General features: G+C 36.5%; 2 pseudogenes; one reads left to right on the forward strand and one right to left on the reverse strand.

Moving 5' to 3' along the window:
* Positions 1 to 2,343: 2,343 nt before the first annotated feature.
* LOC121747848 lies at positions 2,344 to 6,840 on the forward strand (annotated as a pseudogene).
* A 1,455-nt stretch (positions 6,841 to 8,295) lies between these two features.
* On the reverse strand, positions 8,296 to 14,318 carry LOC121749131 (annotated as a pseudogene).
* Between the last annotated feature and the right edge of the window lie 1,129 nt (positions 14,319 to 15,447).

Below are 15,447 nucleotides of genomic sequence, written 5' to 3' on the forward strand. Positions count from 1 at the left end.
AATAAACTTTTTTGGTTACATATGCAAAATATATGAATGCAGGTATCTTTTACCCACTGCATGTGTGTGACATGTTACCACCACCTCCTTTTTTATTACTTTTTGTTTGTTCTGATTCATCTTTTTAATTGGAAATTTCCATAGCCATCATTCACTTAGGCACACAAACACCAGTCTTTAAATAAAACTAAAAAAATAAAGGCTAAATTTCGAAAAGATAAAAGAAACCAGTTGTGTTTCAACTGTAGGTATGTTTATTCTCTGTGTGTTTTCAAGTCTTGTTTTTGTCATGGAGTTGCTTTGTCTTTCATATGAAGTGAGGCACATGGAGACGAGAAAAGGTCCCCATCCAAGAAATTGGAACCCAACACGGAAACAGAGAGGAAAAATAATTAGTACTTTTTCACTTGAAAAGAAAATAATGATAATTATTATAATATAGTACAAAGAACGATGGAAAGAAGAGAGCAAAAAAAAAAGTGGAGTAGCCCATGCTCCATGGCCTAATTAAATTCTATTGGATACTTTCCACGACAGTCGACAATTAATAAAGTGTTAGTATAAATTGATATAGTATAATCTAATTGATTATATACCAAAATTTTGATATTTTGGTATTTTTTGTTGTTGAATAAGTGCAAGTATACTTATATTTTGATACTCCATAATTTACCACCCCAAATAAGATTATATTTTTATAAATATTGTAGGAACTGATACTTTAACTGTTTATATACTTCATCCCTGAAAAATACTAGTACTAGATGTAACAAAAAAAATAAAATGATAATTATTTAATTAAGAAAATTATTCTATATTCTTAACCCTCCAAAAGTTACATACTGCTACTATTAGTTTTGTTTTTTGAACTACTATCACTTATTTTATGGGTGTATTCAGTTGTTACAAATATGAAATCATCATCGAGATAATAAAATTATTATCAAAGAATTTAAAAACAATTCGAGCCCAATTAATTAGTATATTATGTGAAATCAAAAGGTTATGGTTAGGGCTTATAACTTAGCCGAAAGCAATCATGATCGGAATGACTTGTAATTGAGATCAACTATCCGATAAAATTGGTCCGGACTTAAGTGAATTGGTCTGAACTCAGTTCGTAGATAATTTTAAAATAATTGTATGGACTAAAAATTTCTAATAATCTAAATATATCATATTCAAATGAGCAATTGAAAAATGAAATCTTCGAGTGGAATGATGAAAATGAAACGAGTAGCTTTTGGTTGGAAGTGACAAAGTTAAACCTATACCACACCATAGATGGTCTCTTACCTGTCTCTTTCTATGCATTTGACTTTTAAATTTAAATAATTCTCCTTCTATATCATTGATTGTAGCAACTTTTTTCTTGCATAGTTTGAATTTTTAAAAATATTAGATTACATGCCCATTTAATTTAGAAATTGAACAATGGTCAGATTTTGTTACAATTTAATACTCAAATGTGTCAAATTACAATAAGCATAAATCTAAGTACAATTTAATCAAACAAGCTTAAAATTTTCAAGATCATTGGCCATAATTTTTGGCCCTCTTGATGCTTTTTCAAAATTCAAGCTACTAAAGTGTTTTAAAGTTGCAGAACTGCCTCGATTTATAGTCGGAGAATAATGGGCAATGCTTGTTCGTGTTAGGTGTTTGTCTCATTTCTGGATAAAACATGGCTAAAGTCAAAGGCCACGCTTCACAAATCTCTTAATTTTTAATTTAAGAATCTCTCATCAGTCGAGTTTAAGTAAAAACTTATGAATCAACCAAGATTAATTCGTTAGTCTTTTGGCCCAATTAATTTAATTAATAAGAGCCCAACTAAATTTCTTTTATAATAGGCCCAATTCACTCTCGCGCCGCCCTCCCTCGTCAAACATGTCCTAATGAGATTCAATTCCATCATCAAAAGCTTTACTTTTTTTGTTTAATGAATGGGCCCAAATTTTGAACTTTATATAGGCCCATTATTACTAAGAAAATATTAAGGGTGCTTTGCCCAACTATAGATATACAAATGTGTTTGATTCATCATTATTATGCAAGCACTGAATTTACATATTTTTTTTATTGAAACTAAAAGCAATTTTTTTCCTTCTCCTTTTTGAATTTTTTGTAACGAGAAAAATAATAATTTTACAGTTTAATCTTACAAAATAATACTATAGCTTACGAATCCCTTATTTTAATTTGTGTATTGAATATCCTTCTAGCTTGCTTATAAAAGTTTTTACTTAGCAAAGCTACCTAATACGACTGTGAAACATTAAAAATAAGCAGGTGCATTAGTAGGGAAAAAGATGAGAAAATGACAAGGCAGTATAAATTAATAATATAGAGCAATTAATTAAGGAGAAGAAGGTAGCACAATTACTCCACACTGAAGACGGCCGCAAAAGGCCACCCTCTTTGTTAGCCGGCTTTCCTCAAACTCTCATCACTTTCTCTAACTCTACCTTTCTTCCCCTTCTCATTGGACGACTTGCATCTCTCTCTCTCTCCCCCTCCATATACACACCACCTCTCTATCTCTTCTTAAATTATTAGTGAGTTTAAAAAGGTGGTATTAGTTGTGAGTCTATGGGGAGATCTTCTAAGCCAAAGAAAACTATTAGTGTTAACAAAAACGATGACAAGATCCTTAAGAGTACGAGAACGAGGACGAGAAAGCGCATCACGAGGGAGTCTCCGCAGCAACGTAGCTCCCTTTATAAGGGTGTCACAAGGTATTTTTATTTTTTTTACTACACGATAAATCTTTTCTGTATGTCAATCACTACTATATCTCATTTATTATTTTTGGTTGAATTATTTTCATCCCAGGCACCGATGGACGGGAAGGTATGAAGCTCATTTGTGGGACAAAAATTGCTGGAATGAATCACAAAACAAGAAAGGAAGACAAGGTCAGTAGCCTTCATATTATTTTTAAGAAAATTGTAATTTCAGTTTTTGGAGTATAAAATAATCTGATTTTACTCTTTGTTTTGGTTTTCCCTCCAATTTTTGGTGGATGTCAATGGTGGTTGTGGTGGGATCATGCTAAAATGCAGTATATCTTGGTATGTACAATTACCATATCAAATATTTAATTTGTTATTTGGATCATCCATCTCTTTCACCGGATTGAAACATATAATTTCGTACATAACATAGAAATTAATATGACAAATTGCCAAATAAATTATAAAAAATAGTCAAATTTTGGTCTGCCCACTTTTTAACACTTGAAAAATAAATCATGAAAGATTGAAATTTTCTCAATTATCACATCCTTTTCTTTTACCGGCAAATACGCATTGATGTGACAGTTGATTTAAAACATGCGGGCAAAACATCGTTTCAAACTTATCTAGATGTTATTGTCTTGCCCAACGCCGTTTTATCCACGCGTTTTAAATTGACTGTCACATCATCGCATAATTCTCTAGATAAAGGAAGGATGGGAATAATGGGATTGTTGAGATTCTTTCGTGATTTATTTTTCAAATTTTGAAAAGTGTGGACGAACCAGAATTTGACTACCTTTCTTGATTTATAAAAAAATTGCCCTAGTTAATAATACAACGCAAGTTGGACTTGGATGTGATGGATAAAGAAATAAAACAATTAAAGACCACTATCCTTTTTGGTGATGAGTAATATGAAACGAAATGTTTTCTTTTGTTGGATTTGATTAGCATTGGCTTTGTTCAATGGATCTATCTGATTTTTTTCAGGTAAATAAATACTAAATAGAATAAAATAAAACAATTTTGGCACTTTGAAATGGTTTTAGGGGCCTACGATGATGAACAGGCAGCTGCACATGCTTATGACTTGGCTGCATTGAAGTATTGGGGACAAGATATAGTGCTTAATTTTCGAGTATGATTTTATATTTTTTTCATTTTAAAAAAAATAGACATGATAACCGTGATTATTACTTGAACGAATTGGGGCAAAATAAATTAATGAATCATTTTTCCGTTACTTAGGTTCGACCTATGAAAAGGAACTCAAAGAAATGGAAGGTCAATCGAAGGAAGAGTACATTGGTTCACTAAGAAGGTAGGTGAATATCAGTTTATGAATTTGTGGTAAATTGTTTAATGCATCACTTTTTATTTTGTACATTATTATCTTATACGTTGAATCTTGATATTCAACACACATATATATGGAGAGAAAGAAAAAAAATAAAAACTTGAATCTTGGTCAAGGGAATTTTAAAGTGTTTTGGCTTGTTTCTTAATAATAATAATAATAATGAAAACTCATATATTGAATTATTGATAAAATTATTTATTTATGGAAAAGTTTATGCAAATTAACGTCATTAATTTCTTGGTTTCATTTTTCTTCAGATAAAATTGCAGGAAAAGCAGTGGGTTTTCTCGTGGCGTATCAAAATATCGAGGTGTCGCAAGGTAAGCTTTAAATTAATTGTTACATTTAAGAACATTAAATTAATTTTCTAACAAGAACGTGACTATAATTAAATCAAGAAGACAGTACGAAAAATATGGTGGCATTATAACATGCATGGTAAGAGGAGTTTACGTTTCACAGTTAATGTAAAGATGATTAATATTTTTATTCTCATTAGAATTTCTCCAATTTCGCAATTTTAATGAATACAAGCTCAAAATTCCAATTCGTCTAACCAAATTGAATAAACTTTTAATTACACTGTATTTATGTATCTTCGCTAATTCTTTTAAAACTAAAATACAAGCTCAACATAAAAAGGTAAAAAACCATTTTAATTAAGTTGCCGACTACAAAAAAAAGCTGCATTTAGTGGTCCCGTGAATCATGATAATTTACACTATATATTTAGCATGGACTTTGCCACTTTGGTATTTATCACAGTAGGGTTGCTACTTGTTTGAAAGAAAAAAAATAAAAGAAAGAGAAAATTTAGTAATCAATTTGAAATTTCTTGTCAACAATAATGATATCATTCACCCTATTTTCCATCCAACTCTTGGAACCCAAAGTTATTCCAAATTAATTGCCACTATATATTTTCAAAACTTGTTATGATTAATGGAGTTTAATTCACCATCTCTTATTCTCTTTTAATAAATTGTTCGCTCAATTTTGTCATCCAATAAATATGAAAAATTGAAATCAACACCATCTGAATTTTTCGATGCTAATTTTGAAACATTATTGAATCGTTTATAAGCAGACATCATCACAACGGAAGATGGGAAGCTCGAATTGGAAGGGTTTTTAGGCAATAAATATCTCTACCTTGGGACTTTCGGTAACTTCGTATATTCAATTTATTTTCACGATAAATTATAGTATTTCTTCATGAGTTATTTTGATTTAAAATCTTCGTGATTTTCTGGATTATATATTTGCCTTCTATATAATTAAAATAATGATCATATCGCAAATATAGCATATTGACGCCATGAACAATTGTTTATTTGCTAGATTTATATAAAAAGTCCAAACACTCTCAGACAAAAAAGCATACGCCCTGATCAATGTGAATTAGTTGGGAAATTTGACTTACAATAATGAAACAAAAATGTTGCTTACCAACATAAACAACCATACATAAATAAATAACGCAGTCACATCATTAATTACAAATTAAATATATCAACCTTCTATCCATTGGCACATGTGGTTTCATGACACCCTTAATAGTGACAAATATGTAGGTTAAGTTAGTTATGGTATATTGCTTAGTGAGCATACAAAATTGAGATATTCCACGTCATCAAAATAATATCGCTCTATAATATATAGCTAATAAAATTATAATTAAAAAGAAAGAAAATATAAAATAGCAAGGTGGTGAAATTAATTTTTGTAAGAGCAAGCAAATGTAGTAGGAGTAGTTGGCAGCTAGCAAGATAGTAATTCTAATTATATCCCAACACTCAACTGCTTGCTAACTATATATAGGTCTGCTATTTATACACTACATGATTTGATTTCGATTATTAATTAACAACATAATTTCCGCCGTTTCCCACCAAATTTCCAGCAAATTGCACTCCAAAATTTAATTCTTAACCACTTGAATTTCCCATATATTTTAATTACTCTCTAAATAAAATATATTTTCCCACAGCTACACGAGAAGAAGCAGCAAGAGCCTATGACATGGCGGCAATCGAGTACCGTGGACTTAACGCCGTTACCAATTTTGACCTCAGCCGTTACATTAAGTGCCACCCGCCCCCAGAAAACCCTAACGATAACGTTAAATCTAACTCCATGCAAAACCCTAATCAAGAACTAGAAGAGGGCAAATTGAGCGACAACCACCACCACCACCGGAGCACGAGCCCTGTCGAAACTACCACAATGCCACCGCATTGTGGTGGCGCCTGCACGACCTCTTCGGCCTTAGGGCTTCTTCTACAATCTTCAAAGTTCAAAGAAATGGTGAAACAAACGACTTCGTTTAATGAGCCATGTAGCTTTAGTGGACCGGATCCGGACCCTCCAAAGAGCAGCTTCCCTGACCATATTCAAACGTCGTTCGAGATCCAAGATTCGAGCACCTTTGCGAAGGAACATGGCATTGTCTTTGGAGAGTATGATTCATTCGCGTCGCCCATGTTTGAATGTGAGCTTGAAGCTTAAGGGGAGGAGAAGAAATAATTTATTAATAATCTAGCTAGAGATGGAGAAGACATTCTTTCATTTTGTTTTTCTTTTGTGAATATAAAAGGCCAAGAACAATTCATGGCAAGATACCACATAGATTCAATGATTATCTTAAAATTTTGTAGCTCTAATCAATTGATTTTGGTTGTGGTCTCAATTTCAGAGATCGATTAGAGAATGACTATATATAATCAAGATTCAAGATCATGAAAGTTGATTCTTTTACTAATAAATCGAGTATAATTTTTAATTATATATGAGTATTAGTTTATTAAAGCATGCATCGGATATAATTATGAAAAAACTTACAATTAGTTTCGACTTTCGAGTATGAAATTGGTATTTTCTTGATTGAACAAAATTTATTTTGAAAATTTCCCTCTCTTTATATTCTTTGAACTATTTTATGCAATTGAAATCCAACTTACCACCTTTTGTGTTCCATTTCCAATTTTTTTTTTCCTTTAATGTTGTAATCGTCTACAAGGGTTTATTCCACCTAATTAAACTACATATTTATCTTTTGTAATTTAATTTAACTTTTATTTATTCAATATTAGGATTGACAAATCCAAAATTTGGGTATATTTATTCTTTGACTTTAGTTTTTGGAATAAAAGTTATATATAATTCATAATATTATGATATAAATATTATTGTAACAATGGAATATGGTGGTGGCACAGCAACAAAAATGTGTGATGTTGGATTCCATCCTGATTAGGTGGGGTCTAACTGTCTACATTTACTTGTGGTCTTGGTGAATGAAACATTATAATGTTTCTTAAAATAACTAAACTGTATGAAACTCCCGTTAAATGTACTACCAAAGATTGCAAATCAAATAATTTGACATTGAAATGCAGTTATGATTTCACCTTGATGAGATAGGAGAAAACTATTACTCAGTAAGACTTATTAGAGCCATGGCGTGATGGGGGACCTCCCAAAGTTCCAACTAGATTATACTCCATTTTACAACTACTCATTACTAAAAAAAATAAATGCTAAAACATAGCTGTACTCAAAAGTCCAAACACTGAACTAAGTGAATCAATATGTAATAATGGACAATAATTTTATATTGTTAACCCTTGATAAATAAATGGAGAATCAATTTGCATAATGACAATTGACAACAAATATATGAACTTTCAATATTTTTGTAATTTTATTTTTGAATTGAGAAATTTACAAATTAAGTGATTTTGAGAAAATCATGCATTTAAATAAGAAAAGAATGTTCAGGGGAAATTTAAAAAATATCAAAAGTTTGTGTATTTGCAAGGTAATAATATGTTATATTGATTTGGTAATATGCTAAAAACTTTAATTTGATCGGAATTGTTTATCGGAGGAAAAAAAACTCAAAGCTCATAAATTTATATTTAAAAACAAAAAAATCCAAAAAAAGCTAGAAAATGTAGAAAGTTCGTATAATTAGATGCAAATGACCCAAGTTCATATGCATATAGTGATGTCTAAGCACAGTCTGATGTTGATAAAATTACGAGTTCAACTTATTATTTGAATGTTGCTGATATTTCATTATCTATCAGTGAAGGAACTGAATCTTCCAATATATTCTTCTTACTTCAGTTCTAAATGTGTTGAATAAAATGCATTCTATATCACACTTCTAGAAATTGTGCATCATACTCGTATCCGAAAGCCCAAAACTGATCATTTTCCAATGTCTAAGATTGTCTTAGTTTAAACAAACAGAATTTCTAGCTAACACATTTTAAAAAGCTACACTACAAATTACATTTAATGAGATACACATTTCATCAAGAACTTATAGCCGAAACTTGCATCAAAATGACCATTTCCTTGTTGAAAATGGAGCTCAATGGCCAAAATCCGGATAATCTTGTGTTCTGAGGAAGAACAGCTTTGAAGATCGGTTGGTTGCGGTTATACAGTGCAGCAGAGTTTGGAATCCATGGACGCCAAGCACATGCAGAAGGCTTGATAACCAGTTAAAGGATATCTGCATTACAAATATGCACCACTTTCTTACTGCTCAATCCATGTAGGCATCATTATATGAGAGTTCGGGGGTTATGATCAACAATTCAATGGAGTAACTACCTGTAATCCATCACATATTTCGATTTCCCTAGCCTTCCAAGTTGAAGGATGGTCTGCTTTCCTTGTTTCTATACTCACAACCAAAAACACACGAACTTAGTTTAATGAGCTGAAACAAGATCAAGAAAATGGGAGAATGCTGAAATCTTGAAGTTGAATTCAACTCTCACCTCCATAGTTAGTTGGAAGTTCTTAACAGAGCTCTGGATTTTGAGTCCTGCCCTTCCTCTGTCTCTGAAGTCTAACTCGTACTGTCTCGTGAACTAAGCATCATACGCAAAGAAGAAAGCCTTCATAAAGAGAGAAAAGCAGTAATTGATGAACTGAATAAGTTCACATACAAGTACATTTCCATCAATATGATACCTTATTGTACACAGGGACCTTTGAGAATAGGTGATGAACTCTATCCTTGCTTGCCTCCCATTCTGTGGGCAATCCATTGATATGCTGTATCTATGAGGATATGATTTCTTGATTAGATAGTGCCAACAAGTTAAAGAACACTGTGATTCTCCGATAGCATCGTGTAAGAACATGAGATGAAACAAGATGGGAAACACTAAAATGTGATCAAAATTTCTTATCAATAAAAATTTGAAGCCAAAGAGAGCACAGCCTCAACCTGATTTGTATTCTTTAGCTGCATAGATTGATGTTTTGGTATCCATGCTTTCATGCTTCTGTAATTGCCACTCCATGTTGATACAGTAGCCATAAACCTTTCAATCAATAGTGTCAGCTATATGAACTCAAATTACATTACACAAAGAAATAAAAAAAAAAACAGATTAACATGAAGAAACTCAAAATAAGAATCAATGACTTACTTGACAGCAGCCAACAATTTGGGGGTTTTGGTTGAGGAGTTGGAGTAGTGCCCCTACAACACATAAATCATCAAACTATCTCAGTTTCTGACCAAAATAGTCGAATTCGGAATCGTAGTAAATCTCATCAATTCCACTGACCTGATCCCATACATTGTACTTGGATCCAAGGATGTTAGAAGTCACTACCCCAATCAAGCTATCTTCTGATCGCCCCACAATGCCTCTTGCATTTTGAGCAACAATGAATTCCGACCTCCCTCTTCGCCTCCGGTGATGCGCCACTGCGAGTTTGCGGTTCTGCCTCCCCTTTCCTTCCTGAGGAGAGCATTAGAAACAAAAATAGTCACTCAACCAAGAACCATCTTAACTGTGAATCTAATTGTCATTCTTCATAGTGAATTTAGGACAGAACAATACTAAAAATCTTATCTTTGTGATTATCTCTACAACAGAAAATTGGAAATTCTGTAGCCATCTTACATTGGTGTATAGAGTGTATAAAGTTCCACCATCAAATCCATCGGGAGAAGACTCCTTCACTATAATGCAAGTACACCTCCCAACATCAACAGGCAAAGGCCTACACAGCAAAGCTCTGCAAAAAAACCCCACAAATTTGAAATTGAAATCAAACCTTGTTAAAACAGAGTCTTATTAATTGATTCATTAAAGCCACAACCAACCTGTTAGGCAAAGTCGACCACGACGACACAGGCGCAGATTCTGAGTCGGAGTAATCCCACACATTGGCCGTGTTCGATCTTCCCGAATCGACCGGTTCCCAAACCTTGAGCCCAACGCTCGATTCGGGCTCGTGCTTCTTGATGCATAGCTGAAGGGAAGAGGGCTTCAGCAAATTCTCTCTCATCTGGGATTTGGGAGTCGGGAATTCTTTCTCTTTCTCTTTCTCTTTCTCATCAGCAGCGTGTTTCCGGCCATCGTTGATGTTGGGTGAAGAGTTCTCTTTGTCGTCAGTGGCGGCTGCGTTGGAGTGTTTCTGGTCGATGAGGGGATTGCGGTAGAGAGAAGTGTAGGAAGTCTGGAGAGAGATGGAAGTTTTTATGCAACCGGCCATGGATTTGGGTTGAATGTGGAGAGATGTGGTGTTTGTGGAAGTGATGATTGGGTGTTTGTCTTTCTTGCTTGATGCTAGTAATAAGTAAATGAAGAAACAACGGCTATTTGAATTTGAATTTGAAATTTTGAATTTGGAAAGTGTGTTTTAGTGTGTGTTTCGCGTGATGACCAGCGGCAATTTTAAGGAAAATTCGGTTGGCGTGCAATGTGGATGCTTTAGTGATTTCATTTATTGTTTTATTTTGGTGAGTTATTTGTTGTTTCTTCATAATTTTATTGTAATTAATTAAGTGGTTACAATATTGTTGTAGAAAAATGAAACTCATTTACAAGATAAAGATTAATTTTATTGTAAGACTCAAAATGAAAAAAACAAAACTATTTTTCCGTAGATGAAGATCATTGCCCTCAACTATATCTCCTATTCAACGTTGGACCAAAAATACTACCATATTTCTCGAGGTTCTTTACCACCACCATTGTTACATGATTTTTTCTTCATCAGGCTTCTTAGCACCGAGATAAGAGCCAATCAAAGCTATTTCCATATGCTCGGAGCTGTTTACCTTAACACTTACCTGCCCCATTTTCCGGCTATTCATATTGGCATTCACCGACATTCTCGTGCCATAGCTCATTCTGAAGTCCGACTGCACGTTTCCACCCAGCACGGTCTCTTTTCCGCAAGAGAGAATCGACATGGATAGATTCACTTTCTCGTCTCTTAAGGGGTAGTCCTTCCCCTTCATAGTGGCTTCAATGGTTCCTCCATAAGCCACTTGCCCGGCACCTGTCATCCCGCCAACGTTCATCTTCAAGTTCAGCCTCATTTTGGTGAAGATGATGTCTTCAATTTTAGCGCCATAGTAATACTTATCTCCAAAAGACATCACAGAGACACCACATTTAGCAATGTTGCAGTTGGAACTCTTTAGCTTTGCGTTGCTTCGAAGTGTATAGATCAATTCCTTGCTGGCGGACTGGACATCGAGGCCTATGGCATAGATGGGCCCTCTAGGGTCTAAGAAAGCCGCTGTTGATTCACACTGCACATTGAAGTCTTGTTTGTCCTTGCTCATCTGTCCTGCAGCGCAGGTAATCACATTCTTATTCACTTCAGAAGCTATCTCGAGGTTGATTCCATCAAAGCCTACATCATGGTCCCATCCATGAAGGTCCAGAACCGGCCTTGCCAGTAACTGGTCCCTTGTGACAACACAACGGAATCTATGTACGGGGGAATCTGAATCAAAACTCGGTGGAATAGCCATTTCTGGGAGCTCAAATGCCTCAGGAGATCCTTGCTGTTCGTCGGGATTGTCATTAGACATCACAACATCATCTTTCTGCTTTATTCTGATGCGTTCTTCTTTCAGCTGTTTCTTCATGTAAAGGGTCTCCCTGTAATCCAACTCATCAAGATAATCCTTTTTCTGAGAATACGGATTGGAGGTAACTGAACTCCGGTTAGAATACGGATTGGAGGTAACTGATCATAGTCATCTTCATTCTCCATGTCGGAGTGAGAGAGTTCATCAATTCTGCAATCTGCTCCATTGGGGCTCTTGAGACGATGTTTAAGTAAAGATGAGAGCAGATGAGGTAAAGAAGGCAATCGGGTATTACCTGAAGGTCCCAACTGTTAGGATCGTCGACTGCAACATTAGTTTGATATTGTCCGCTTTGGGTCAAGCCCGCACGGATTTGTTTTTGGGTCACTCCCAAAAGGGAGTGAACTAATTGGGGTTGGGCAGGAATTATATACACCTTCCAACTTCCCTCCCTCATCCGATGTGGGATAGGTTTGTAACCCAACAAACCTCCCCTCAAACCGAGACCACATCGGGAACGCAGTCGACACGAACATGGGTCGTTCCAGCCCTGGCCCCTGGGTCATCCTGGGCCCGACTCTAGCTTTGAGTCCTTCAGGGCCCGACCCTAACCGGGGCTCATCCAGGCACAACCCATAGCCACCTGGGCTCTGATACCACTTGTTAGGATCGTATATTATCCGCTTTGGGTCAAGCCCGCACGAATTTGTTTTTGGGTCACTCCCAAAAGGCCTCAAACTAATTGGGGTTAGACAGGAATTATATACACCTTCCAACTTCCCTCACTCATGTGGGATGGGTTTGTAACCCAACACCAACTGTATGCTGTTTTCAAATTGCAAAAGAGCATTAACATCACCAAGTATTTTGGTGCATATGCACAATAACATGAACTGGGATATCCATACCTGTCCATTAGGAAGAACCTTTTTACCAGTGTTATCCACTTTACAGTAACGATGATTCTCCACCAAAATTACAGGATTTTCAAGCTTCGTATCCAATGTCGCCCTACGAATGTGGTTTTGTACCACCTGTTTACAGTAACTGACGTATGAATCATAGCTTACAGGAAACCCGTTTTGACCTTCTGGGAGTGCTGCAGAGGAATGAGTCATAACAATTTGGGTGCTGAACCAAATCGCAGGACCGAGAATTTCTGTAACAAGCTTCAGTAGCGGAAAATCGCTATCACCCATGTGAATCACATCGAGGCATTCAAACTACAAGATTACATCTGGGCGTGATCCACGAATAAACCGCTTCACAGAGTGCAGGATTTTCAGATTTTAGTGTCAGAATTTGTTGAAGAAGGCAACAGACCAGGAGTGTCAGTAAAAGATATCTTCATGCCATTTACATTTCCCACAATATCACGAACTTGATCAGTTGCAGGCCGAAATGCATTCGTAGCTACCTTTGATTCACCGAGGATGGAATTTATAGTGGAACTCTTACCAACACCAGTTTTACCCAAAACAAGTATCTTAAGCGAGAAGTCCAGTTCTGGTAGACCGATTTCTTCTTGCTCTGCAGCTATCATTCGAGCTCTATCACTTTTTAAGGTTAGCTCTTTCTAGGTCAGATTCCCCCGCACATCGGGGTGTCCACTACTCCAAAGCGGAGTCCATTGTTGTGGCGAGGGCGTGGGATGCCGTCACATCGGACCCCAAAGTGGGCACCGATCAGACCGAGGGGAGCATTTGGAAGCGCGTCCTGTTGGCATACAACGAGTTTAAACCTCGAGGCACCGTACCGCGTGACGCAGAACAGCTCCGCTAAAAGTGGTCTAGGATTCTGCCGGCCACCAAGCGGTTCGCGGGCATATACCAGAACAACCTGCTCCATGCTGAGAGTGGCCGAAGCGAAGCCGACATGAAGGCACTGTCCATGAGCCAATACAATACGGAGGCTGGCCGAAGTTCACAATGTGGGAGGAGTATCAAGTTCTCGAGCACTGTCCGAAATTCAAGGCCATCTGAGCGCAAAAGCAGCACGGAGCTCCTGGGCCGAAGCGTACTAGACACAACATTGTCGGGGACTACAGCAGCGGCAGCGGCTCGCAATCATTCGACCTGAACGACGAGCAAGCGGAAGAGCCCTCCGCTATACACTCTAGGCGCGCACGCCCTCCGGGACAACATGCCTCTATCCGACGCGCTAGAGAAGCTGGAATTTCCTTCCGCCGATCGTCGGCTGCGTCTGGATCGCGCACCACGCAGCCCGCTCCTATACCGCCGCAGAGGGTCCCGATTTCCAGCGCGGTCTTGAGGGATAACCTATATGTGTAGCTGATGCAACAAATGCATGAAGTCTGCAGCAAATACGAGGCCGTAACCGATCCGTTCATCAAGGATATATACTCCGAAGTCATACGTCGGATCCAGCGCCGCCGTATACGCTTGGCTGATGAGGGTCCTTGGACAGCGGCGGCCGGCGGCAGCGAGGGAGACGGAGAAGAAGAGGATGAATCGGACTCCGCCACCGATTAGACGGTGGCGGCGTTTTTATTTGTATTTTGTTTTAAATGTTCGTTGTATAATTTTACCTTTGCCAATACAACGATTATTCGGTCTCAATTACCTCGTTTTATAATTATTTAAATTCCGATGATTTTAAAACTAAAGGAAAAATTAAAATAAAAATTGGTTATAAAATTTCGGGGCTATTGGAAATATCCACTATAGTGGCGAAAATAAAATATTTGGGCGCGGACAAAAAAACTGGGGCTGTAGACAAAAAAAGGGGCGAGGCTATTGGGGGCGTCCGCGTTATAGTGGATCTGATGACCTTGTGGCTAACATTGCCTTTTTAATTTAATATCACTTGCTGGGGTTTGGATCCCCTGCTGTGCAATCAGCCACAGCAGGGGGTGCTGTTAGAAACATCACATTATTTTATTAAAATAAATATTAATATTATAATATTATAACTTATAAATATTTTATTGTTTGTTTCTAACAGCACCCCTGCTGTGGCTGATTGCACAGCAGGGGATCCAAACCCTACTTGCTGTCATATGTAACAGCACAGCAAGGGATCCAAACCCTACTTGCTGTCATATGTAACTTTCCCTTTAATAATTATGCTTTTATGGCCTAGAATATGTAGTAGGATGATTGATAGTGAAAAAGCTAACGGTGTAAAAGATTATGAAACAAATTGTATTAACTTGAAATTCTATTAAAATATTGTATGATTTATATTAACTTAAAATATTTTGTACTTAATTGAAACATTGATGAAACTATGATCAATCCCCACTTTCGACTTGATTCAACCGCGAACCGGTAGACAGTCCAGTCCGGTTCACCCTTAAAAACCAATAGCATGTTGAACCGCCACGAACCGGTGGAACTGGCCTGTCGGACCGGTCCAACCGTGAACCGGAAACCAGTTTTTGAATTTTTTCACTTTTCAAAATATTTTTTCCGTTTTTTCAAAATTTGTTGTTGATAGGGCTTGAACACATGACCTTG

This window comes from Salvia splendens, chromosome 9, assembly GCF_004379255.2.
Source record: "Salvia splendens isolate huo1 chromosome 9, SspV2, whole genome shotgun sequence".
In the NCBI taxonomy this organism is placed as follows: Eukaryota; Viridiplantae; Streptophyta; class Magnoliopsida; order Lamiales; family Lamiaceae; genus Salvia; species Salvia splendens.